The following is a 25,861-nucleotide window of genomic DNA, read 5'->3' as shown; positions in this document are numbered from 1 at the left end:
ATAATTAGTAAGGCTTCAAACTTTTTAATGCAGTTAATAGTTTGATTGCTTATTTTCCATTAAAAATGATCAAAAATGCATACAATTATTATTAGTTTCATAGTATTTTTAAAATTACTCTTACCTTATCTCATTAGAAGAATGGACTCTGTTAATCAAGTTCTACGAAATGAACTTTATTTCCATAACAGTAGATATTTTATTCATCTACTGTTATGGAAATAATCACGTTTGCTAGTCTTTAAAAGTACTAACTTCTAAATGGACACAACAATTATAAATAAGTGATTTATTTTTGCATACATTTTTGAACATTCATTGATTTAATACATACTTAAATATAATGAAGAAATGAACTGCTCCAAAAAAAATCCAATCTTATTACTGAAAAAAGTATTTATTATAATCTATATCAGATTTATTCTTTCCTTCACTAATTTTCTTAAATATAGATATTGAATAGTTTTATTTGCAGAAATCTGTGCTATGTGCTAGAGTATAGTGGAATGCAAGAAAAGGTAATAAAATTCCTGCCCTTTTTTGATTTATATTCTAATTGGGGTACATAAATTGAAGAATTACACTACGTGGATATAGGATATGCACCTTGAAAATGTGTCAAAGAGGAACTTGATGGAGATTTTAGAAAATTTTCTTCTTGAGTAATGGTGATTGAATTTAAGTATAAAAGAAGAGTTTATAGTTTACTACTTGTTAAGAAAAAGGATGTAGAGAAAAATAATTCCAGAATGAATAAATAAAAGGAGAGACTGTCGCAAGTTACAGGAAGAAACAGGAAGTCAGGGTAGATAATGAAATACATAGAAAAGTGGGACAGCTTCAATATGAAGCTGGAGAGAAGACATTTTGTAGAACAGGAGGCCTGGAGGCTTATGTGAAGTGTTTTATTCTATAAGGAAAAGGAAGTTCTTTAAAAATATGTGGCATAATTACAGTAAAATATTGAAAAGATTCAGCTGGTTACAGTTTAAGGAATGGTTTATAAGGGAGCTACATTTGACAGAGGGAAGCAATTAACAGGCTATTGTTATAGACAAGACCAAATATGAAGGTGGTGTTGGCAAAGCTAGTGGAACACAGATGGAGTGATGTGGACAGATTTAAGAAACATTCAGAATGTAAGAGGGCTCAGTAATATATTTTATCTTTACTTCAGAAAAGCGTTTCACAAACTACCATGAGAAATACAAGGAAGAAAATGATATATTGTTTTTGAACTTAAAATAATGGAAGAAATTTAGATTATAAGACATTAACTTAAAAATCAATGTATTTGTACAAAAGACTGATGAATACGTGAAAAAGTGCTCAATAGCATTAGTCCTTTATATCTTCTGATTCCGAGATAATTTAATTATAAATAAAGTAGCATTCTATTTTCAATGTGGTACAGGAGAAGGAAATATCTTTGTGGGAAATATTTCACTTAAGACTGAGAAAAAGAGGAAAAATTTGAAGAAGTTATTGGTGACATGAGGTAAGTTTTTAATCATGAAATATGGTTCCAGATTTTATAGTGAAAGATATTTTACAGGAGAAATGAAGAAAAGCCATCAGAAAGTAGAAATTAGTACTGAAATGAGAGTTCATATAATACCAATTATACTGACGGTGCCCATATTAGATATTAACAAGGAAACCAGTAATGTAATTGAAGTCCCATTATTCATTAGATAAGGATGTACACGTCTTTGAGCCTAACACTATCCAGGGCACAGCTCTGTCTTGTAAGAAAGCCCCAAATGCTTTTGTTTAAGATCAGATGATCTATTACCTTGCATTTAATTGGTGTTAGAAGGTGAAGCAAGTTCCGCAGTAGCTTGAACCAGAGAGCAAGTAAGTTGGAGCCATGCGGACTTCATGGTAGAAGGTTTTCAGTGATCTAAAGCACTCCTGTGTCGTATATTAGCATGACCATTGTTGGTATGGTTTCTCCTCTGGATGAAATAGCCATGAGCGGGGGACACCATTTTTTTCCTCACCTCTGATTCCCAATCTATAGAATGTATGGAAAATGTTCTATCAAATAATTGGTTTATAAATTTTATCCTTGTGTTTCTCAAGCAATAATCCTATTAGAGAGTATAAACCCAAATACTCCTCTTGAGGTGATTTCAAGCAAAGATTGAGTTTTTGTTGTTTGTGGCGTTGCTATATGGTGTGGACCTCAAGGGGGTGGGTTTTTGTTTCTTCTGTAACTCACTATCCCAATCTAACTCTCTAATATAATGCTACATTTATCACATCTATGAGAAATTAAATTTCTGAAATAACTCTTCTTTAATCTGACTTTTGAAAATTGAAAGATGCAATATAAACTATGAGCAGTTCAGCTGCATGCGGTGGCCCACTCTTGTAACACCAGCATTTTGGGAGGCCTAGGAGGGCGGATCACTTGAGGCCAGGAGTTCGAGACCACTGGTGAACACAGAGAAACCCCACCTCTACTAAAAATGCAAAAATTAGCCAGGCATGGTGGGGCATACCTGTAATCCCAGCTACTCAGGAGTCTGAGGCAGAGAATTGCTTGAACCTGGGAGGTGATGATTGCAGTGAGTTCAGATAGCGCCACTGCATTCCAGCCTGGAAGACAGAGGGAGACCCCAACTCAAAAAAAAAAAAAAAAAAAAAAGGAAGAAGAAGAAAAGAAAAGAAATCTATGAGCAGTTCATTAAAGGTAAAAATATTTTATTTGATTATTTTTCTCTTAGCAGCTTAAAATATTTATATATTTCAAAGAACATTAATATTTAACAAAGAAGAATGCAGAATTTACTGTTAAAGACGTAACACGATATAGGATTCATGGTTGAAATAGAATACTTTCACTCTCCAAGGCTTATTGTGGATATTTCAATGCAGAATTACATGGTGGGATTGTAGATATAATTATTAAAAATAACAACCTTCTGTCATTTGTGCTAGCCTGTCAGGATTATGGTTCATTTTTTTCAGTAAAGTTTCCCTAAATGGTGTTTTAACGACTTTTTTTTTCACACACCACAATTTCCTTATCCTGTTTCCCTGCTGCAAAATGTCCAAACATATCCATGGGAAGAAACAATAAATAAATGAATGAGAAGATAGCAGACGTATAGATAAGGAAGAACAGTAAAAATGCATGTTGCAAGATAATAAGTCCAAATGGACATGTGATCAATTCATTCCATATCTATGCAGACAAAAGCATCGAGGAGCTCCTTAAACCAACTAGGGCATTACAGTACTAATAAAATTGAATTATCGTTGATGTTCCACAAAGCTCTTGAATATCTTGTAGAACCCAATTTAAAGTGTCATATTTTCAAGAGGGAGATGATGTCTCCCATGCTGGAGGCTTCCTTTCACTCCGCATTTAAGTCAACCTGTCTCGTTCTCTGCACAATGATGCAAGGTGATGCAGGGAATGACTATTGGTCAATATTTGGGCACTGACTTGTTTCTTGAATCTTTTCCTTGGTATGACTTTCTGAAAGTCTGCTCCATTTTTACTCACATCCTGACTGTATTGGCCAAAAAAAGGATGTCTAATTTGACACCTCCTCATCTTAGCCATAGGCTTTTTTAGCTGGCCTGTGCATTCTGACACAATACCAGCTCACAAAAAAATCCATGAGAGAGTTAGGAAAATGTCTGCAGTGCTCTTGGGTTTAGGCACATAACACACCTGCTCTATTCCTCAACCACCACATAATGATGCCAAGAGTCTTCTCTATTAAACTTTCTGGCTTTTTGTACTTCATCCAGTATTTAAAGCATCGGCACTGTCCACTGTCATTTCTTAAAAGTCAAAGCCCTTTTTTTCAAAACTCATTTCTAGGAAGTTGGACGAAGGTGCAGTGTCCCCTGTAGTATTTAATGCTCCTGTTTCCTCTATTCCCAATCTCTCTCTTTCTCAGTTTTGTGGATCTTAACCCATTTATGCCTGAGGCTGCAATTTTCTTTTCATGAAAAATCAGACTTTGTTGATGACCTTGAGCAGGAGAATCTAAGTAACCCCCACAACCTTAGCCTCCCAATGATAAATCATGAGGCATAAATGGATTTTAATATAATAAAAAAGAAAGCAGTAATCATCCTAAGATTTTTTCACTATTTGGTTTATTTCTTAAATATATCAGACTTAAATCTAGATCCATAACATTTTAACTCAGTAAAGTACTTCTCACAAACATTCTCAGATCCCTTTCTGATAACTTTTGCTGACTTCATGCCTCGTGAAAAAAATGAGAGGTGATAGATAAAGGGATTAGTGTTGGAGAGAAAAGAACACTTCAATTAATATATCACCATGTTGTAATACCATACCATTATTTATTTTTCTTCTGTAAAAGTACAACACATGTAAACGTATAATTTTATAGTCTATCTTTTCTGGAAATGATTGATTTAACAATGAGGATTTTTAATAAGGCTCACCGAAAGACCTGTGCATTTTGAAAAACACTTTTAAGTTAGAGAGCCAGCATTTTTACTTTCTTGAATAAACTCTTAAATGGTATTATGCTAAATCCTCCTGGCAAGAATCTAGCTCTTGACTGGAAGAGAGTACCCCAAGGGAAACAGATTTGTCTGCCTGTGGGTACCCAGCAGGAAATTCTGTGGAAGCAATTTAAGGTCTGGCAAACATCTCTTAGCATAGCCTGGGTTGGAGAGTAAGGCCAAAGATGAATATAATGGTCATGGTATCTTTTCCTACTTACCAGAGGACTCCAGGCCAAAGAAGACACTGCAGGGTCCTTCCACTTTTGGAGGACAATTGTGTGTGGAATCTGCTTAGCACATTTAAGGATTTACCTCTCAGCACACAAATTCATGCCTGTGTTAAACTTTGGAGCTTGTAGTGCTGTGTATTTTCTTTCTTTTATTCTAGTTAGCACTTTATGCCCTAGTTTATTCTCCTTTTAGTATTTGAGTTCATTTAAAATGTTTTTGCATATTTATCTTTCTCTTTTAATCTTTTAGTCCTTTTGTTTTATAATCTCACAGTTAATTGTTCTTAGTTGATTTATCTTTTCTTACTCTTTTATAGACTTTTCTTTTATCTCATGTTTACTTTGTTCTTATATTACTTATTTACCTAGTTTCTTTTTATCACCTTAGGCTTTGTTTTAATTATTTTCTTTTTATGTTATCTATTTTTCATTTTAGCTTTTAATTTTGTATTATCTTCTTTCTTATCTTTATTTTAGTTTATCTTAATATAACAACCAGAGAGTACTAAAACATGTGAGAAGAGCATGCCTCTGCCCTAAGCAAGGGAGATTGCTCTCTTTCTTTTGTCCATTTGGTTTTTCCTGTCTCTTACCAGGGAGGACCATCCTATCTCTAAACTCTCCCGGGTCTAAACCTTCATTCTGGAAAGGCCGTGTTGTGCAGTAGTTAGGAATAAAACAAATCTTGACTCACATTAGCACTGTGCTCTTAAGACTGTTACCTACTCTTTATAACTAAAAGCTAAAAGTCTATAGTAATAACAATAACTTGCAAATGATGTCCAGATTAATTCATATGAAACATATTTACTCATTTCTGCCTACTTCACTATTGGAAGGACTAGGATATAAGTAACATTTAATTATGTTTCTAGAGGGGTGGCAGCCAGTCTTTTCAAGTTACTCCATACAATCCTAAATCTAATCTTTATTAAGCGACTGACATGGATTTCCTGGTCTGTCATTTCTGGACCAAATAAACTATCATGCCAATTTTGTTCCTTACCTTCTTTTTTTATTTTTTTTTATTTATTTATTTTTTTAAATTTTTCTCCTGCATCCTTTTCTTCACCTTGCCAAGGAAGAGACATGTCCTTTAAGTGAGGTTTGCAACTCTTAATTTATTTTAAAATAGTCTAAAGTAGCCAAAATATTACCTTTAGGTTGATTCCTCTATTCTTGTGATATTTGTCCACTTAAATTGCTCATTGATTACAAATGATGGCAAAGGAGAGTCATGGTTCACTGACAGATTTTAACACTATTCTGCATTAACTGATCATATTTTATTTACTTGGTTTCAAATTTCTGTCCAGGAAAGTTGTGAAATGAAATATTGGCACTGTAAATTTAAAGTTCATAATCTATAATTGTAGACATTGTCCAGAGCCCCCCTTTCTGATTCCATATCTCTGACAATTAGGACAACATAATTATTAGGATAGTAGATAATATTGTATATGGATTTAACATTGGTTTCGCAAGAAAATAGTGCTTGCATAGGTTTCACTGCTATCTGTTATATGTCAAAAACTGTGCCAGTTGTCAGAGTGGAAATATGATCAATGTAAATATAGACTAAACAAATTACTGTCAATTATTTTGAGATCATTTAGTTTCAATATGAGCTTGTTTCAACATATGCTGACTATTTCCATTAAAATGAATTAATGTTTTTTATTTCAAGATACATTCACATTGCCTGAAATGCAGTTCTCTGGGAAAGTAGCTTGGGAAAGTCTATCTTATACAAAGCTCAATAGATCATCTATTTGCACAGGTCACACACATTGTCAGTTGACTCATACTCTAAACTTTACTGTTTTATTTAACTTCTTTTCACTTTTGTCAAACAACTTTTGAGAATCATTTAGATTTTTTGAATATGTATTTATTTGTAATTGTAAAATAGAGTTTGAATTTTTCAGACAAGGATGATATCCATTTCATTTTTCTCCAGATGTCAAAATATGAGAATAGTAACATTAGACTATTAAATAACCTGCTATATGAAAAGGCACATGTTTCTCTGAATCACGGTCAGGATTTTGCACATAGGGAAATTCAGGATTTTGAGATACTACAATGAAATCAAGTTCTTGTCTCTGAGTTCTTAGTCTCAGCTATCATTAAAAAACTTCTAATAGTCAAATAACATAGTTTCTACTAACTGCTTTATAAAAGTATTTGCCAGCTTTCACTAGACTTCTTAAAAATTTATTTTGATATGTTGTTCTTTTTGTCCTCTGACTTTTCAACATTCAAGACAATTATTTCTGCATCAGTAGCACTATTTGCCATGTCAACTGGCTTGTCATTTACAGACAACTTTTTAACAATACATGCTAGCACATTTTTGAGACATTAGAATTAAAGCTTTCAAATTACTTTGTCTTTCAAAAAAGATTGTTCTGTAAACATAATAGAAAAATACAGTTTTGAATGCTCTTGAACTGCATTCCAGACATAAACAATATTAAAATTTTTTGTAATAATATATAATGTGCCTTATTATGTCACCATGATGAATAAACTTTCTTGAGCTATTTATTTTATATGTTACATATGTTATATGTTATACACTTAATATGCTCCCTTTATCTGATTTAATTAAGAATGGGGTACAAAAAATAGTCAAAGCAATGCAAGATATTTGGATATTTTACTGTGATATAGAACAAAAATTGAGTAAATCAAAAGATTTCTTTGCACTTTCTGAAGTTATCACAAGATTTGTAGCTCTTACACAAAAAAACTTGAAAAAGCCTATATCACAATGATCCTTTATAACAATGACTAACATTTTTTACAATATGAGTTTAAAGTTGACAATAAAGTAAGATTAATTTAGCCTACCTTAAGTTTTCAAATATGACACAATGAGATCAAATTTACTAGTATTTTAAAATCATTCACAATATTAGTAATATTTAGAGATTCAGTCTTTGTTAGTACCCATATTTGAGAATGCAACCTGATAAAAATAATTGTTTTATTTCCACATCTTAATTGCATATCAAATTTGAAATGAGAAAGGCACCATTCAACAAAAACATAATACTTATTGATCTGTATTTGCTCATAAAGTCATTTACCATTCATATTTGCTTTGGGCTGGAAGATTCATGTTTATTGTGTTGAAAACTATTCATTTACAAATAATACCATCTGATTGTCCTTATTTAGGTAGATCCTGACCATGGAATTATTCAACAATATCATATCAATTTGAATGAATACATTTTTCAGTCACAGTTCTTTCAGAAATTTTGAGACATATAAATAGGGCAGTTGATTACTGTCCTCTTAAAAAAGCTTTATCTCTTCTTGTCTTTTCATATAATACTCAAAGATTTCTGTTTCCATTTTTTATTATGCCTGAGTTTCCTTTATCATTTTGTGTTTCTGTAGGTATTTGAAAAGCTCATGTAAGGTGGCTCATGCTGCTAAATATGTATATGTATATTTATATACATACTTATGTATCATTGTGAAGATTATTTATTTTCTTGTATCATCTTGATTTCCTGGCATTTTACATTAGGCAGCATCTTTCCTGTTTTCCTTCAGTCTTGATGATTTTTTCATTTTCACTTTATTTTTCCTCTACCTACCTCTTCTGGCATTAGAAGCATATAGCTGTTTTTCATTTGTTTGTTTGTTTTGTTTCGTTAATTTTTCCTTGCAGAGCAGGGCTACCCCACAGGCAATGTGCGCAGAGTAGCCAGAAGCACTTAGTTATAATATTCATGTTTTTGTTGTGGTGGCGGTAGAACCTGGTTTGTCAGATAAGACTAAATATGTCTTGATTGAATAGAAATGACAGTTTTAACCCAGTGAGTTTGTTATTTACATATAAGAAGTCTAGAGGTTTTCATACTGGGTCTGGAATAGCAGCACTAAATCATCTTTGGGAATACTAGCTTTTCCTATCTTTCCATTTAGCTATTTGAGCATACAGTTTTGACCTCACACTCAATGCTTCACGGTAACTGGCAGGTTGTTTCACCTATGGCATCTAATCTCAATCTTAGGTAAGAAGAAACAGAGTAAATGACAAAAGTTTATACCACCTGAGTCTCCTCATTTAATGAGTTTCACAGACATAAATTCTGTTTACATCTAATTGCTTCAAAGTTGTTCAAATGAACACTCTCAACTGCAATAGTTGTTGAAAAAATGTAATTTCTTTAAAAAGCACTTTAAATGACAGAATCATATTTCCGAAAGAGAAAAATGGACTTTGCAAAGACCACAATGGAACATTTTGAAATAATTTGTCTCTTACTCCTGACTTTGCCTAAAGTGCTTTGAATTCCCCCCAAAATGAACAGTTTTTGTTTGTTTCTTCAGTTAATCTAAAGTTTAAAATGCTCATTATTTGTAAGAAACAAACAAACAATAACAATAGAAAAACCTTTTGCAAATATGTTCACCATAGGGTGTTAAGAACAAAAGAAAACACTAACATGGGAAAAAATATTAAACTCAGTATTTGTAGATTTTCACCATAAAATGACTTTTTAAAGACAACAAAAGTAACTAATATACATTGTATATTATAGTACTGTATAATCCATTATACTAATACTATTAGTATTATTAGTATAATGCTATATAATTAGTATAATACATTTTTATATTGTGCTAATAGTATTAATATGATTATATTAGTGTAATATAACTGTTACGTACGTCTGTATAAGAGACCACCTGAGCAGGCTTAGTGTGAGCAACAAGGCTGTTTATCCACTTGGGTGCAAGTGGCTGAGTCAGAGAATGGAGTCAGCGAAGGGTGGTGGGATTATCATTGTTTCTTATAGGTTTGGGATAGGCGGTGGAGTCAGGAGCAATTTTTTGCAGGCAGGGGATGGATGTTACAAAGTACATTCACAAGGACAGGGAATATCAGAAATATCACAAAGTACATTATCACAAGGGCGGGGGGAAAGTCACAATGGCTTGAGCGTGGTGGGGCCAGCTCAGAGGAACTTATGTTCCTGTCGTTTTATGTTAATAATGAAGAAATAAAATGAGAAAGTGTAGTGAAAACTTGGGGTGAAAATTTTGGAGATCGTTTGTAGGGGTGATGGGTGACGTTTCTCAGGGTTCCTTCAAGTAGGATTGGGGCAGCACAGGAATCTAAAGTGGGAGAGACTAGACTGAAGTAAGGTTTTGGGGTAAGGGGTGATATTGTGGGGTTGTTAAAAGCAGCATTTGTCATATAGAGTGATTAGCGATAGTCTGGATGTGGTTTCATAGGAACTGAGAGATTAATCAGAAGACACAAGGCCTGAATATGAGAAGGAGGAAGATAGGTATTAGAGGACTAATGATTGGAAGAAGCCAGGATACCCAGTTAGAGTGGCCAGATGAGTCCAGTGTAATGAGTTGCCTGACTAGCAAGTTTTTGAGCTGTGTCTTTGAGCTTTTTGATGTTTTAATATACCAGGTCAGACTGATTTAAGTAAAAACAGCACTCTTCATTAAGAAATATACAGAGTCCTCCTTTTTCAGCAGTGAAAAAGGATGGTGCAACTGCGTAGAGGGAGAGGTTTTGTTTTCATGGCGTCTGAGAAAGCACATCGTGTCTACGAGTAACCTTTCACTGCTGTTCATGGGGCAAGCAAAAGGAGGGGGCAAGAGGAGAGTCAGACGAGCAGGGGGAGGGTAGCCAAGGAGGGAGTGAGATGCAGGGTAGGTGTCTTCCTAAACAATAATGACTGCCAATGTTTTTTAGTTTGTCAATAGTGATAGAGGGCTTATCAGTTGTCCTGTAGAGTGGGGATGATGGTGTAAGAGCGGGAAGAAAGGGAAACACATAGCCAACGATTCTTTGCTAGAGAAGGATTGGAATCAGTGAAGAGAGAGTGGGTGAGATTGATAGTGTGCTGGAGGTAACTAGGGAGAGGTAGAGAGAGACTAGAGAATGGGGCAAGGATAAGGGTGAGTAGAAAAGCCAAAAAAAAAAAAAGGGGGGGGGTACTTTATCAGGATAGAAGAATTGGAGTGTACCTTGCCACTGAAGATTTTATATCCACTCCAAGAGAGAGTTAAGGGTGGCGGTTTGAGGTAAAACCAGGAAATATCAGTTATGATGGTTTGGAGGAAAAATGTAAATCGGCAGTGTAAACAAGGGCAGGGCATTTACAGGTATTTGAGAATGGTGAATAGGAGTATGACTAGACAGAAGATAGTAGAGATAACAAGTTTTTGGGGTGCAGTCCAATAGTGGGGGTGACTGCATAAAGCCCGGTTGCAAAAAGTAGGGTAAGGAAGAACAGACCTAATAGAATGAAGGGATGTATTAAGCTCATAAGGGTTATTACTGTTCTTCAGAAATGCAAGTGGGTTTAAGGGAAGTAGGGGAGAGTACTTACAACTTCCAGGAGGAAGAAGAGAGATCAGGCTGGCTGTCCGACAGATACAGCTCTATTCTGGAATGGTTAACCCAGTGGGGAGGGTCCTGCAGGTGGATAGCAGTTGAGGTACTATAGATGACTAAGTAGTGTCCAGTCCATCGAGGTTGTAGAGTGTGAGGGGTCAGATTCTTAACAAGAACTGATCGTCCAGCTAGAGTGGACTGGGACTTCATATGGCTGGGAATCTGGAGTAGGCAAGAGAAGATTAGCAGCCTGCCGAATTTCCTGTCTAGCCTGCTGGAGGACTGGAATATAGTCGCCTAGACTGGTGTGTGGCAGGAAGTTGGGGCCCAAAAAGAAGATACACCCATATAAAAGTTCAAAAGGACTATACCCTGTAGCTTCTCAAGGACTGGCTCTAGTTCCAAGGAGGGCAAACAGTAAAAGTACTGTCCAGTCTTTTTTAAGTTGGAGGCTGATGTTGGTGAGGTGAGTTTTTAAAAGATCATTAGTTCTTTCTACCTTTCCCGAAGTGTGAGGATGGTAGGGGGCATGAAGATTCCACTGGATGCCCAGGGCTTGGGAGACTGCTTGAGTGACCTGACTAATGAAGACCAATCCGTTATTGGACTGTATAGAGGTGGGAAGGCCGAACTGAGGAATTATGTCTGACAGAAGGGAAGAAATGACTATGGTGGCCTTCTCAGACCCTGTGGGAAAGGCCTTTACCCATCCAGTGAATGTATCTACCCAAAACAAAAGGTATCTTAGTTTTTTGACTTGGGTCATATGGGTAAAGTCAATCTGCCAGTCTTGGGTGGGGACAAATCCTCCAGCTTGATGTGTAGGAAAGGGAGGGGGCCTGAGATATCCCTGAGGAGTGGTAGAGTAGCAGATGGAACACTGAGAAGTAATTTCCTTGAGGACGGATGCCCATGATGGAAAAGAAACGAGAGGTTCTAAGAGACGGGCCATTGACTTGTAACCCACATGAAAGAGGTTATGAAAGCATGGTAAGATAGAATGAGCCTGTGAGGCAGGAAGGAGGAATTTTCTTTGATCCAACAACCATTTGCCTTAAGTAGGAAGGGATTGATAGGTAACAGTTTCAGTAGGAGAATAGGTGGGAGTGATAGACGAGAAGGAAAAAAAACTGACCATGAGGGACAAATGTGAGAATACTAGCTACTTCTTTGCTGCATTATCAGCATAAGTATTGCCTCAAGCAATGGGATCTGGTGACCTCTGGTGCCCCTGGCAGTGAATGACTCTGCTTCCTTGAGCAGTAGAGCAGCTTTAAGGAGGATTTATATTAAGGAAGCATTGATGATGGAGGACCCTTCTGTAGTGAGAAAGCCTCTTTCTGCCCATATAACAGCATGGTGATGTAGTATGTGGAAGGCATACTTGGAATCAGTGTAGATACTGACACGTAGTAACTTTGCAAGGGTGAAAACCCAGGTTAAAGCAATGAGTTCAGCTTGTTGAGGGGTAATGGAAGGGGGCAGGGCAGTAGCTTTAATGACAGATGTGGAAGACACTACAGCATAGCCTGCCATTACCGGTGACTGACAACTGGGACTTGAATAACTACCATCAATAAAACAATTGTGGTCTGGATTAGGCACAGGAAAGAGGAAAATATGCAGAAATAGGGAGGATGTCATATGGATTAGAGAGATACAGTCATGAGGTTCAGGTTTGGTGCTAGGTATAAGGTGGGAGGCCGGGATAAAGTCTGTGCCAGGAACAATGGTAATGATGAAGGACCATGCCAAGATAGGTAACGGATGGGGAAGAAATTTGGGCTTTACAGGGGGATATGTGATGTACCTTTGAGAGTAGATGTTGAAGGAGCAGGGAGGATATCTTGTTGGGAAGATTCGTAAGAGGGGCTGCAGAGGAGAAGGTCTTCCATACATTGAATAACGTGAAACAGATGTAGGGAAAGAAAGTATGAGAAAGAGCTTGTCTAAAGTAATGTGGGCTGTCTCCGAAGTCTTGCAGCAGTACAATCCCGGTGAGTTGCTGAGATTGGTGGGTACCAGGGTGAGTCCATGTGAAAGCAAAAAGAGGTTGGGATGAGGGATGCAAAGGAATAGTGAAGAAAGTATCTCTGAGGTCGAGGACAGAATAATGAGTTGTGGAGGGAGGTATTGAGGATAGGCGATTATATGGGTTTGGCACTACAGGATGGATAGATAAGCCAATTTAGTTAACAAGGTGAAGATCCTGAACCAACTGGTAAGATTCGTCCGGTTTCTGGACAGGTAGGATAGGGGAGTTGTAAGGAGAATTTTTAGGCTTTAAAAGGCCATGTTGTAGCAGGTGAGTGATAACAGGCTTTAGTCCTCTTGTGGATTAAGATAGGGAGACACGAGAGGAGGATTCAAAGGAGGCCTTGAATTGGGTAAAAGGGCAGCAATGAGGTGTGGCTATAGTCCAGGAATAGTAAGGGAAGCAGATAATTTAGTTAAAATGTCTCAGCCTAGTAAAGGAACTGGACAGGTGGGGATAACTAAAAAAGAGTGCATAAAAGAATGTTGTCCCAGTTGACACCAGAGTTGGGGAGTTTTAAGGTGTCTAGAAGCCTGGTCGTCAATACCCACAACAGTTATGGGGGCAAGGGAAGCAGGCCCTTGAAAAGAAGGTGATGTGGAGTGGGTAGCACCCATATCAATTAAAGAGGGGAGGGACTTACCCTCCACTGTAAGAGTTACCTGAAGCTCAGCATCCGTGATGGTCCAGGGGGCTTCCGAGGCTATCGGGCAGCATCAGTCTTCAGTCACTAAGCTGAGAAGATCTGCGAAGGAGTCGACCAAAACACGTTGGGTTCGAGCTCCACGAGCTTTAGGAGAGGCAACGATGTGAGTCAGACAGTCCGACTTCCAGTGGGGGCCCGCACAGACAGGGCATGGCTTAGGAGGAATCCTGGGTTTGAGGACATTCTGAGGCCCAGTGGCCAGGCTTTTGACATTTGAAGCAAGGTCTATAAGGAGGTTCTGAAGGAGCCCCTGGGAGCTGTGGCTTGGATGTTCTGAAGGGGTTGTATGATGGAGACATTGTGTGTTGTTTTATGCACAGGCAAGTAGCCGTAACTCAGAGATTCGTTGCCACTTGGCGGCTTCTTCTGTTATTGAACACCTTGAAGGCAAGTTTGATTAAATCCTGTTCTGGGGTTTGAGGGCTGGAATCCAACTTTTGGAGTTTTTTTCTAATGTCAGAGCAGATTGGGTGATAAAATGCATATTAAGGATAAGGTGGTCTTCTGGCCTCTCTGGGTCTAGGGCTGTAAAGCATCTAAGGGTAGCTACTAAGCAGGCCATGAACTGGGCTAGGTTTTCATCTTTACCTTGGGGAGTTTCCTTTAGTTTATCACAATCAACAGCTTTGTATGCTGCCTTTTTGAGCCCCTTGACTAAGCAGGAGACCATGTAATCTTGCCTAACTATATCTGGGGAGTTCATCTGGTATTGCCAGTGGGGACCCTCTCGGGGAACTGCCCTGGTGCCCTCTTGGAGGCCCAGCTCATGAAGCCGGCGGGTGTCTGAGTAGGACTGGGTTAGAAAATAAACTCTTTTTCATTTGTCTGGGGAGAGGGTAGAGGTCAGGATGACATTTAGGTAACTCCAGGTTAAGTTGCAGGACTGAGTTAGATATTGGAATTCCTGTATATATTTAGTGGGGTCTGGTGAGAAACAGCCTAAACCCTGGCTGATTTGGGAAAGGTCTGAGAGAGAAAAAGGCACATGTACCGTGACTATGCTTTCAGCTCTAGCCACCTCTCTAAGAGGAAATTGTTGGGCAGGTGGGGGAGAGCTAGTCATGGAATGAAACTGTAAGCCAGACCGGATGTGAGGAGGGGAAGTAATAGAAGGGTTATAGGGTGGGGTTGTAGAGGCTATGGAAGAATTGGGACCCGATTCAGCCTGGTGATGAGTGACCCGGGGAGGAGGAGAGAGGTTAGAGGGGTCAGTGGAAAAGAAGGATTCAGAGGACTCTGAGCTAGGGGTTTAGACCGAAGGAGCGGACAGGAGAGAAAGAAGGAAAATCTGGGAGAAGTCGCATTGGGAGCAGAGACTAGGGAGGGAGCGAAGTGTAAAAAAATGCCTGGACATAAGGCAGCTCAGACCATTTGCCCAATTTTGGAAAAAAATTACCTAGTTCCTGTAGGATAGACAAATCAAAAGTGCCATTCTCTGGCCACTTGGCACTATTGTCCAGTTAGTATCGGGGCCAAGTGGTATTACAGGAGAAAATAAGACATTTAGGTTTTAGGTCAGGTGTTAGCTAAAGCATTTTTGATTTTTAAGAACACAGGCTAAAGGGGAAGAAGGAGGAATGGATGGTAGAAGGTTGTCCATAGAGGAGAAGGTAAGTTTATAGAGGAGGATAGAGACACCGAGAAATGGAGGTAAGCAGCTACCAGGCTTCCAGTAGGCGTCCGTGACTGAGTCCTGGGCTGTAATGTGGGTGAGCAGCCAAAGGAGGCACCCTTGCAATAGACCTCCCACCAAGGGAGTGTGGGTGAATGATCAAGGCAGGCATCTCCGCGCTGATCAGACACCAAGGGAAGACTGTCTTCCCAAGTCCGTGACCGACGTCGGAGTTTTGAATGCACAGATAAAGTGTGTCTCCTTTTTGTCTCTACCAGGAAGGGAGAGAAACTGAAACTGAAAGGAGAGAGATTGAAGGGAGGCAAGAGAGGTTAGGTACAGAGTGAAAAAACCGCTTACCTGAGCCGCTTACCCGAGTGCGAAGAACTGCTTACCGATTTGAACTTGGTGAGATGGTCCTTGGGCTGGCGGGTGTGATGACCTGAGGTCATACGTGGATCTCCTCGCAGAGGGAGCATGAGGACAGGGGACTGGTTTCCCGAAGGAGTTCCCCTGCCCTGGGTCTTTGGCACCAATGTTTCGTGCGTCCGTGTAAGAGACCACCTGAACAGGCTTAGTGTGAGCAACAAGGCTGTTTATTCAGTTGGGTGCAAGTGGGCTGAGTCTGAGAAAGAAGTCAACAAAGGGTGGTGGGATTATCATTGGTTCTTACAGGTTTCGGTGGTGGAGTCATGAACAATCTTTTGCGGGCAGGGGATGGGTGTTACAAAGTATATTCACAAGGGCAAGAGGGTGTATTGTCACAAGGGTGGGGAGGAATGTTACAAAGTACATTCACAAGGACGGGGTGGGGGGGGGGCGGGCGGAATATCACAAAGTTCATTATCACAAGGATAGGGGAATGTCAGGATAGCTTGACCTTGGTGTGGCCAGCTCAGAGGAGCTTACAATAACTAATTATACAGTCTATAATATACAATGTATATTAGTTACTTTTAAAAAGTATAATCTCCACTAGTCTCTCACAAGAAACAGATGTTTCTCTAAATTTTAACCATCATGAGAGACTAAAAGACATTTAATGTAATAATAAAATTCTAAAATTGAAGTCCAAAACTATAAAGCAAACAAAAGCTACACTCCTTATAGTAACTGGGAAAAGAAATTCTGTTCCTGAGAATTTTGCTCAAAAACAAAATTAAACAATAATTTTAAAAAAGAGCAAAAATTTAATTGGTAGTGGTCTAATATGGTGATACATCTGTTAAAAAAAATTTTGTCAACAGTAATCCAAATTTTTCAATTCCGTGGATGTGCATTTCGTCTGTGCCAATAGAAGTTCACACAAGTTAACACTAAAGCTAGTGCCATATTCCTTCCATTTTTGTGACTTCATTATCTCCTAGTGCCTTGGAATTCTCTGAATCAAGCCAGCAAAAGGAAAAACAGATTATATGGAGGAGCCAATATTGCTAGTAAAAATAACCCATGGAGTGATATATATCACTTCCACTCCCATGTTGTAGCCTGAACCTGGATGGGAGAATGGATTCGGAAGTCAGTTACGTACTCAGGGTGTCCCTGGAGAAGAAGCACTGCTAATTGTAGGTATCAAATAGTTACAAAATGGCTTGTGATGGTAGCTATGATTATGGCCAGAAACAAAAGCCATTTAATGGAATTAATATTTGCCTTTCAAATCTTGAATGCTGTACTCATTTAGAAAATCTTTTAGGGTGGGCACAGTGGCCGATGCCTGTAATCCCAGAACTTTTGGAGGATAAGGCGGGTGGATCGCAAGGTCAGGTGATCGAGACCATCCTGGCTAACACTGTGAAACCGCATCTCTACTAAAAATACAAAAATTAGCTGGGCGTGGTGGCACGCACCTGTAGTCCCAGCTACTCAGGAGGCTGAGGCAGAAGACTTGCTTGAACCCAGGAGGTGGAGGTTGCAATGAGCAACCACTGCAGTGCAGTGATAGCACCACTGCACTCTAGCCTGAGCGACAGAGTGAGACTCTGTCTCAAAAAAAAAAAAAAAAAAAAAAAAAAAAAAAAAAAAAAAAAAAAAAAACTTTCAAAGTAAAGTAATAATTCAAAGGTTTCCATAATGTAAGTTGCATTAGTATTGTATTCTAAAAAATAGCCTCTTTTCCCAGTTTATGGGCAAATTTGGAATGATTAGGCTTGTGATTTTACAACAGAGCAGCGCAGAATATCAACTCTGGGTCATAAAATTGACACAAACTATTATCTCCAATATTTGTAAAACTATATAAGATTCCTGTGTTATTTAAAATATTTTTACAATTTTTTTAGCTTAGATTGTAATAGAATTGACATTAGTAAGTAATTGCTGTCACCATTGCTTTATCTTTTGTGTTACAGATTTTTCTAAGAAATTGTCTTGTATACTCACTTTGTTGATCTCAACTTAAAGACAATTAGTGCATCAGGATTGAAAATCTTGAAGGATTCCTGAGTTTTGAGTGAGATCAGTATTAAGGAAGGAGTTGGTTCCCAGTTCTGTGTTGTCAAACTAGGGGAAATCAAAAAGGCAACATCTAGAGCTGAGAGTTCAACAACAACCAGAATGACAGTTTCAAAAAGGTATTCCAAGTGGACCAGGCCAAAGGAAAAGCCCAGGTATGATGGTGTGAAAATGAAGTAATCTGGTTGAAGAGAGAAACAAGTTAGATTCAATGAAATACTAGAATATGAAGGCAGAAGTCATTTTGTAAATAAAATGAGGTTTCTTCTGTGAGAGAAAGGGTACAATTGTGAATCACAAGCCAGTGCGTAATATTATTCAATTATACACAAAATAGTTTTTAAGAATTAAGACAAGTACTATTTGATTCAAATGCAAATTTATCAGTGACTGTTTTCTTCAAAACTTATAAAGAAAACCATGACGTTGCTCTAAAATAAGTTCAAGGTGAAAGACTAGGTGGCAGATCAATCCTTTGACCATCCACAGTATTTTCTCTTCTGAAATATAAAAAGGTTAAAATTGTGCTAAGCCCGATATTTAAAAAATAAAATAAAATAGTGTCTCATCTCACTAGTGAGAAAACAAAAACATATGAAGACAAGAAAAATGGCTACATTGTTTTACCAAATAGAATAACCATAATAACTGGGAACAGTAGTTATAATAAATGAATTCTTCAGTAACTGGGAGAAATTTAATTAGAACCAGTGAACTCTCTTTTTTACTCAGACACTAAATTTTTACCATCCAATACTGACAATAAAATTTTATTTATTTGTGCTTTTCCTGTTGTATTAATGAAAATATTAACTATTAAAAAAAGAATATGAAATAAAGTGAAATAGAAATATAAAATCAAGACCAGAGAAAAGTAAACCACATTTATGTTCCTGAAAAGGCTTTCATAATTGGTTTAAGATTTAAAACTAATCTCAACTAAGCAGCCAAGTCTTTAGGGACAATCTCTTCCCTATCTGAACTAAGGAGACACATCTATTTCTTGGGAGGGCGTGGGGGGACTTTTCTCAATACTAAATTTTAAAATGAATGTATCCCTCGCTTAAATGTAAAGTAATGTACAGTATGCAGTCTCTTGTCAACATCTGTATAGTAAAACAAGAAAATAGAAGAAAAAGAAGTAGAAATTTTGTTTTAGCACAGTATTTTTGCATAAGTTATGGGACATGAGGGTGAGTGGAATATATGACAAGTCAAAGAAGGACTGTCTTGCTTAAGTTTTTCATTCATGAAAGGGCTCATGAAATGTAAATCATTATTGTAATTGTCTAAATAGCAATAATTATCAAAATTGGTATTGCTAAATATAAATATTATAAATATGCTACATTTTAAAAGTTTTACCAGTTTTAAATGGCATGTCTGTCAGGGCAAAAAAAAAATACTAAAAGTAGGAAAGAACAATACAATAAATGAATTAAAAAATTAAATGGAATGGGCCATGGTCTCTATATAAAATAGGGCCCTGGATTCCAGTACGTGCCAAATAATTTTGCTTCATTTCTAGTTGTACAAATTATTCTATTAGGCACAAGGTTGATGTAGAAAGAATTAAACCTAATAAATGCTAATAAGTAACTACTGAAAAATATCACCTGAAGTATTTGACTTTCTTGTAATGAATCAAAATAATATCACTTTCAAATATTCATGCAGTCTAATGGCATATTCAAATGTCCATGTAGTCTATTACAGCAGTATAAAATATACAAAATTCCACAGGTCTGTGACTCTATGACAGTGAATTTCTTGGATAAACATACCTTACCGATTTTCAGCATTTGAGGACTAAAACCAAACAAAACATTTAAAAAATGTTTTAAGTGGTGTAATGCACGGCTGTTAGAAACTGTGATTTCCTTTCTGTATTTATGAAAAAACTCTTCAAAGCTAATTATAATTTACAAATTAAATGGACTCTTGTTCAACACCCTCGGCAGTATTTAAATTTTTCTATAACAACGTTCTTATTCAAGAACATTTTTTCTTTGTATTTGTCTTAAATGATAACTCTTCTCCTAATTCTCTTTATTTCACAAAGGCTGCTTCGTTTCTGTGCTGTGGTATCCATTTTCCTTTGTCTTCCCCTCATGACAGATGCGTTCCAAATTCTTGCTTTAGGCTTTCTTTTGTCTATATTTATGGATAATTCCATCTTTTCCACAAATTCATGACAGTGCCTCTATAGAAGACCCTTTTAACAAATTGTAAAAACATCCTTCCCTTGTCTACAAGATTACAGATAACCGGGCACCAGCCCTTCCCTCTGGTCTCACTCCTACTACTGCACTCTCCTGTCACAGCTACTTTGGTTTCATTCTCGGAATGTGCCAAGATTATTACTGTTTTAAGACCTTCGAATTAATACCCTCTGCCTGAATTTCTCTGCCCACGGGGTCTTATTGTCAAAACTTTCTGATAATTAATATGTTATAATACACATCTCGTATGATCACTCTTCTTTTTCAAAGATTCTGGGCTAATGTCACTGTTTAACCTATGGGCTATGGAATCAGTTTGCATAGTTCTAAGCAATAAGAACAAATTTTATCAATTACGTTCATTAAGTTCACATAAATGTTATAGAGTAATGGGTGAATTTAGGAAGAAATGGCGTCGTTAGGGTGTGGGGAAGCCTTTCCGTTGGTTCAGGTTTGGCATATGTGTGTGTGTGCGTACACATTTCTTCCCCAATGATATTTTAACATTTGCTTTATGTGGATCTCACATATATCTAAAGGTTAATTTTAGGTTACTTATCTTGTTGTGGCGATTGGTGCTGCTATTGTAATTTTTTCACTACATTATATACTTTGGTGATTTTATGAAGAATATTGATTTTTGTTTACATAGAATTTTTTAAAACTTATCATTCTTTCCAAAATCCACTCTTACCTATGGACTGAATTAGTCTAACTTATTTTGGTATTCTCTTCCATAATGCTGTTTTTCTTCATACAATGCTCAAACACATTAATTAATTTAATTCTCACAACCTCTATGAGACAGGCAATATTACTATCCATACTTTGTAGATGAAGTGATGAAACAGAGGCAGAAAGAGGATAAATATATTTTCAAGGTTGTGTAGCTATTAATAATAAGTAAAGTATACAGGATTTAAACTCAGTTGGACTCCAAAAGCAACTCTGCCACTCTAGATAGTGTTTTATATGTATTTCTGTTTCTTCAACTAGCTTCCTTCCACACGCTAGGAAGCTGATGAAACACACACCTTAAGTATCTGAGCAAAGCATCGGTTGTTTTTCTTATGGGCTACCTAGTACAAAGCAAGGAAAAAGCATTTAGATTGGGAAAAAATCCACAAACCAGAATGCAAAGGACTGTTTTAAAAAGCAAATCCACTATTTTGGTGGATTTAACTTTTCCCAAAAAAGAAAGTGAATTTCCTTGGAGTTGATGACAAATGGTGTTTCTACCTGAGGATAAACAGCAGGGAGTTCTTAAAGATGGAGTCGTATGGTTAAGGAAAAAGTATGGAGACAAGAAATGCAATAGTTCTGTGTATGAAGTTTAAACTACTTCTAGCTCTCCTTATGTTTTTAGACCCCCTGTCTCCAATCTCCATCAAATGGGTGGAGCTGGACATTTTCATAGGATCACATGTAGAGTTTCATGTAGTGCCTACTTTCTGGTATTAAACTGCTTTATGTACTTATCAATTGTTTAGCCTGCTTCATATTTTAAAATCTATTTTTTTTCTTATTTTTCTTATATTCTTTAAGGTTTATATCAGATATTTTAATTGATTTTACAAGATGAGAGACTTTTTCCCCATTGTTACATCTTCATTATGGTGTGGGTGTTTATTTACATGAATATTTAAAATTACTTTGTATCCATGATTGACTTTTTACCTTTTAATTTTCCTCTATCAGACATTAGTATTTCCACATTGCATTCATTTTGTTGTTAGTTTTGTTGTTTGGTATTTTCTTGTCACATCTTTTCTGATCCCTATAATCATTTCCATTGATTTCTCATGTAGATATGCGAGAACTAATTATATTTTGATGTTTTTGTTTCATGGACCAGTTTGAAGAAGATCATTCTTCTTCAAACAGTAGCGTTTAACCTATATACTTACAGTAATATACTATAGTAATAAACAGTAGATTTTATTTCAGTCATAATTTTATCCTTCTCTTCTTTCAAAAATCCTTTCTTGTTATTCTTATATTTCATGTCATCTGTAGTATTAAACATCTTGTTTTTTTAGAATTTTGTATTGATTTGGATATCAATTCTAATGAATTTCTAATGAAAATTTGATAATGCTTCATTTGTTTATACTAATACAATACTTGTGAAAAGATCAGTATTTCTCTAAAATACCAAGATAATTTTACCATTTTATTAATGAATATATTAATATTTTAGGCACCTAGTAAGTGTTTATCCTCACAACTTTTTGTTTTTGTTATTTAAATTCTAAGTTGCTTTTCCTTAGCTACAGATTATTATTACTAATTTAATTTGCAGTCTCTGTTACTGATTACATTTAATCTTTAACATTTCGTTTGGATAGAACATTTATTTTCCCAGTTGTAGTACTCACTTTCTTTTGCCTTAGTTTTTCCACCCTCTAGTTTAAGTTTGACTTTAGTACGAAATGTATGATGGTGAAGACTTGACATACATAACCAAGTCAATGTTACACTTTTCTGCTAAGTATCTTCCCTTAAATGGCCTGAAGCCACACCAATCTCATGGAATCCTCAACTGAATTCCTGATCTTACCTGCTTCTCCTTTTTCACCCACCCTGTCTCTGTTTAGCTATAATGGCATAGTATACCTGCTAAGTTCACCTTGATAATTTTGATCTCTCTCTTGATGATCCCCATTGGTTGGCCTCATATTCTATTGATGCTATCTGTAAAATACCTTTGAATTCTGTTCCTTTCTCTGTAAACCTACTGTCACCTCTTTTAGCAAAGACTTCATTTTCTCACACATTAACTATTTCTTAGTTGCTTTACTGATATCCCCAGTCAAATTCTTGAGTTTCCTTGCCCCAAATAGTTCTCTCAACTATCACCAGAAGCTATTTCTAACATGCAAGTTGATGATATAACACTTTTCTGCAATTCTTTAATTATTCTTTGTCACTTCCATGGGGAAAAAAAAAAAATCCAGCCCTGCTAGGATGGCATAAATGTTCTTCATGCCCCAATTTGTGCTTAACTTTATTTATAGTCTCAACAGTTGCCATCCCTTCCGTTGCTCCTGCCTGCGATAGGCATTCTCAGTTCCAGCCACATTCAGTATTGCTATTCCCCACTTTTATGCTTTTATATATATTCTCTTTCCAGTGATAGAGAAATTTAAATTTCCCTTAAAGATGAAAGACCTTGAATTCAATTCCCAAACCTTCAACATATATAAATTTTGCTTTTTCATAAATATTTCAGTCACATTAAGATAATGATTATTTTCAGCCTTATATACATACATGAAATTGCAATTAAATATCACCAAGTGTATTTGAAAACTCATAATAGCAGTTTTTGAATTTTTTTCTTCCTCCCATTTTATACATGAAGAACTTCAATTTTCTTTGTAGAATGAACTAAACATTGCCCATGCAGTGAAGAAACCCTGCCACCCCACACACTTGGCACAGTCATTGCACACCTTTTGTCTGCGTATCATTTGGTCACATAATGTCATCTATTTCTCAGGATTATATTCATTGATTACACATTTATCTCTCTGATTAGGGAGTGACTTCCCTAAATAAAATTACTTTTTTTACTAGTTTTCTTTTAATATCATTTAGTATTACTCTGGCATTAAACAGAAAAGAGACGCTTATTAAATTATAAATCTTGTAAATAAAAATCTCCCACATATTAAGAAAATAAAGTGCATATTTTAAATATTGGTTACATAATCTTCAAAGTATTGGCAAATTGAGATCACTGTTATAGTGTTCATTCACATATTTAAAGAGCCTTTTCTTGCTGACATTTGTTAACTCGTGTATTAACAATTATTTAAAATACACAAACTGTATTGAATAATTCATTCTGCACTATTCACCTCCCAAAAGCTAATTACCTAATTTCCATGACCTTTGTGTGGTTTTCAATTTGATTTCGTAGTGAAATCAACAAATGCTTACTGAGTGGCCAGCATGTATAATGTGGTGATTTAATTAAAGTTAAATTTTAGCTTATATTAATTATATCTTCAGCCAGAATTTGATGGCAGCACAAAAGGAAGTTTTTGTGCCATGTTGTTTTTTAGGCACATGTTTAATCAAACAAATATTTAGTAAATCCTTATAATCTGGTAGCACATATGCTAAGTGTGGAAATAAAATAGTTGAATATAACTTTATCCTTGTCCTTGACAAAATTAATTACAGTGTTCTATGGAGCCTATTTTTTCATTCTTTTTTTAATGTTCAATTATAATTCAAACCATGTAGTTTATGTCACGTAATTTTAATATTAAACTTAAATTCAGTTTTAAACTATTCATAACTATTCAGAAAAAGTTTAAAAATTATTTCAAAAGAATAAGAAAATAAGAATACTGGAGTTTAGGCCAGGCGCGGTGGCTCAAGCCTGTAATCCCAGCACTTTGGGAGGCCGAGATGGACGGATCACGAGGTCAGGAGAACATGAACATGATTTCATTCTCTTTTATGCCTGTGTAATATTCCATGGTGTTTATATACCACATTTTCTTTATCCAGTCTGTCGTAGATGAACATTTAGATTGATTCCATGTCAGGGCCGGGCGCGGTAGCTCAAGCCTGTAATCCCAGCACTTTGGGAGGCCGAGACGGGCGGATCACGAGGTCAGGAGTTCGAGACCATCCTGGCTAACACGGTGAAACCCAGTCTCTACTAAAAAAATACAAAAAGCTAGCCGGGCGAGGTGGCGGGCGCCTGTAGTCCCAGCTACTCGGGACTCCCAGCGGGAGGCTGAGGGAGGAGAATGGTGTGAACTTGGGCGGCGGAGCTTGCAGTTTTTGAGACTCGGTCTCAAAAAAAAAGAAAAAGAATACTAGAATTTATTTTGCATTTACCATGTGTCAACTACTCTGCTATGGTTTGATGTATTATCACATTTAAGTCTGAAAACAACTCAATTAGGTTGATACTTTCTTGTCCTCGTTATTATGACAAGGAAACATGAACTTAAAGAATTTGTAAATTTATCTATCATCTTAAGGAAGTATTTGGGGGAGTAAGGATTCAAACAAGCTCTGTGAGACCACAGAGCCTGAGCGGCTATTTTCACAAGACTGAATGTCCTCAATGGAAATATCTGGCATTAATTGTGTGTTATTTAATAATATTGAGTAACAAATAACCATAAAACTTCAGTGACAAACAATAACAAATATTCATTTTTCTCAGCAGTCTCTGAATCAGCAGACAGTTTCTGCTGATCTGAGTTGACCTCGGCAGGGCTTCTTCATGCACCTGCAGTGAGCTGCCAGTCAGCTGCCAGTGTGTATTCTCATATACCTGGGGCCTCAGGTGCGTCAGTTCTCAGCTATGTGCACCACTTGCCAAGAGCTGAGTATAAGGAGATCTTCATGGAGAAGGCAAAAGACAAAGACAAAGAGAGTGGATATAGATAATATCCCTCGAGGTTTAGGCTTGGAACCAGTACACCATTACTGCCACCACATTATGTTGACAAAAGCAAGTCTAGTCCTGCTGAGATTCAGAGGGTAGGGAAATCAACTCTACCATTATATGAGAAGAGCTGCCAAGCCAATTTTCAAAGGCTACTGGGTACCAGTAAAAGTCAAGAACTGTAGTTATTTTTTAAATTTAGTTTTTAATTTTTGTAGGTGCACAGTAGGTGTATAGATTTATAAGGTACAAGAGATATTTTGATACTTGAATAGAATGCATAATCATCACA

The sequence above is a fragment of the Theropithecus gelada genome, chromosome 5 (assembly GCF_003255815.1).
Source record: "Theropithecus gelada isolate Dixy chromosome 5, Tgel_1.0, whole genome shotgun sequence".
NCBI lineage: Eukaryota > Metazoa > Chordata > Mammalia > Primates > Cercopithecidae > Theropithecus > Theropithecus gelada.
This window is presented reverse-complemented; position numbering follows the sequence as displayed.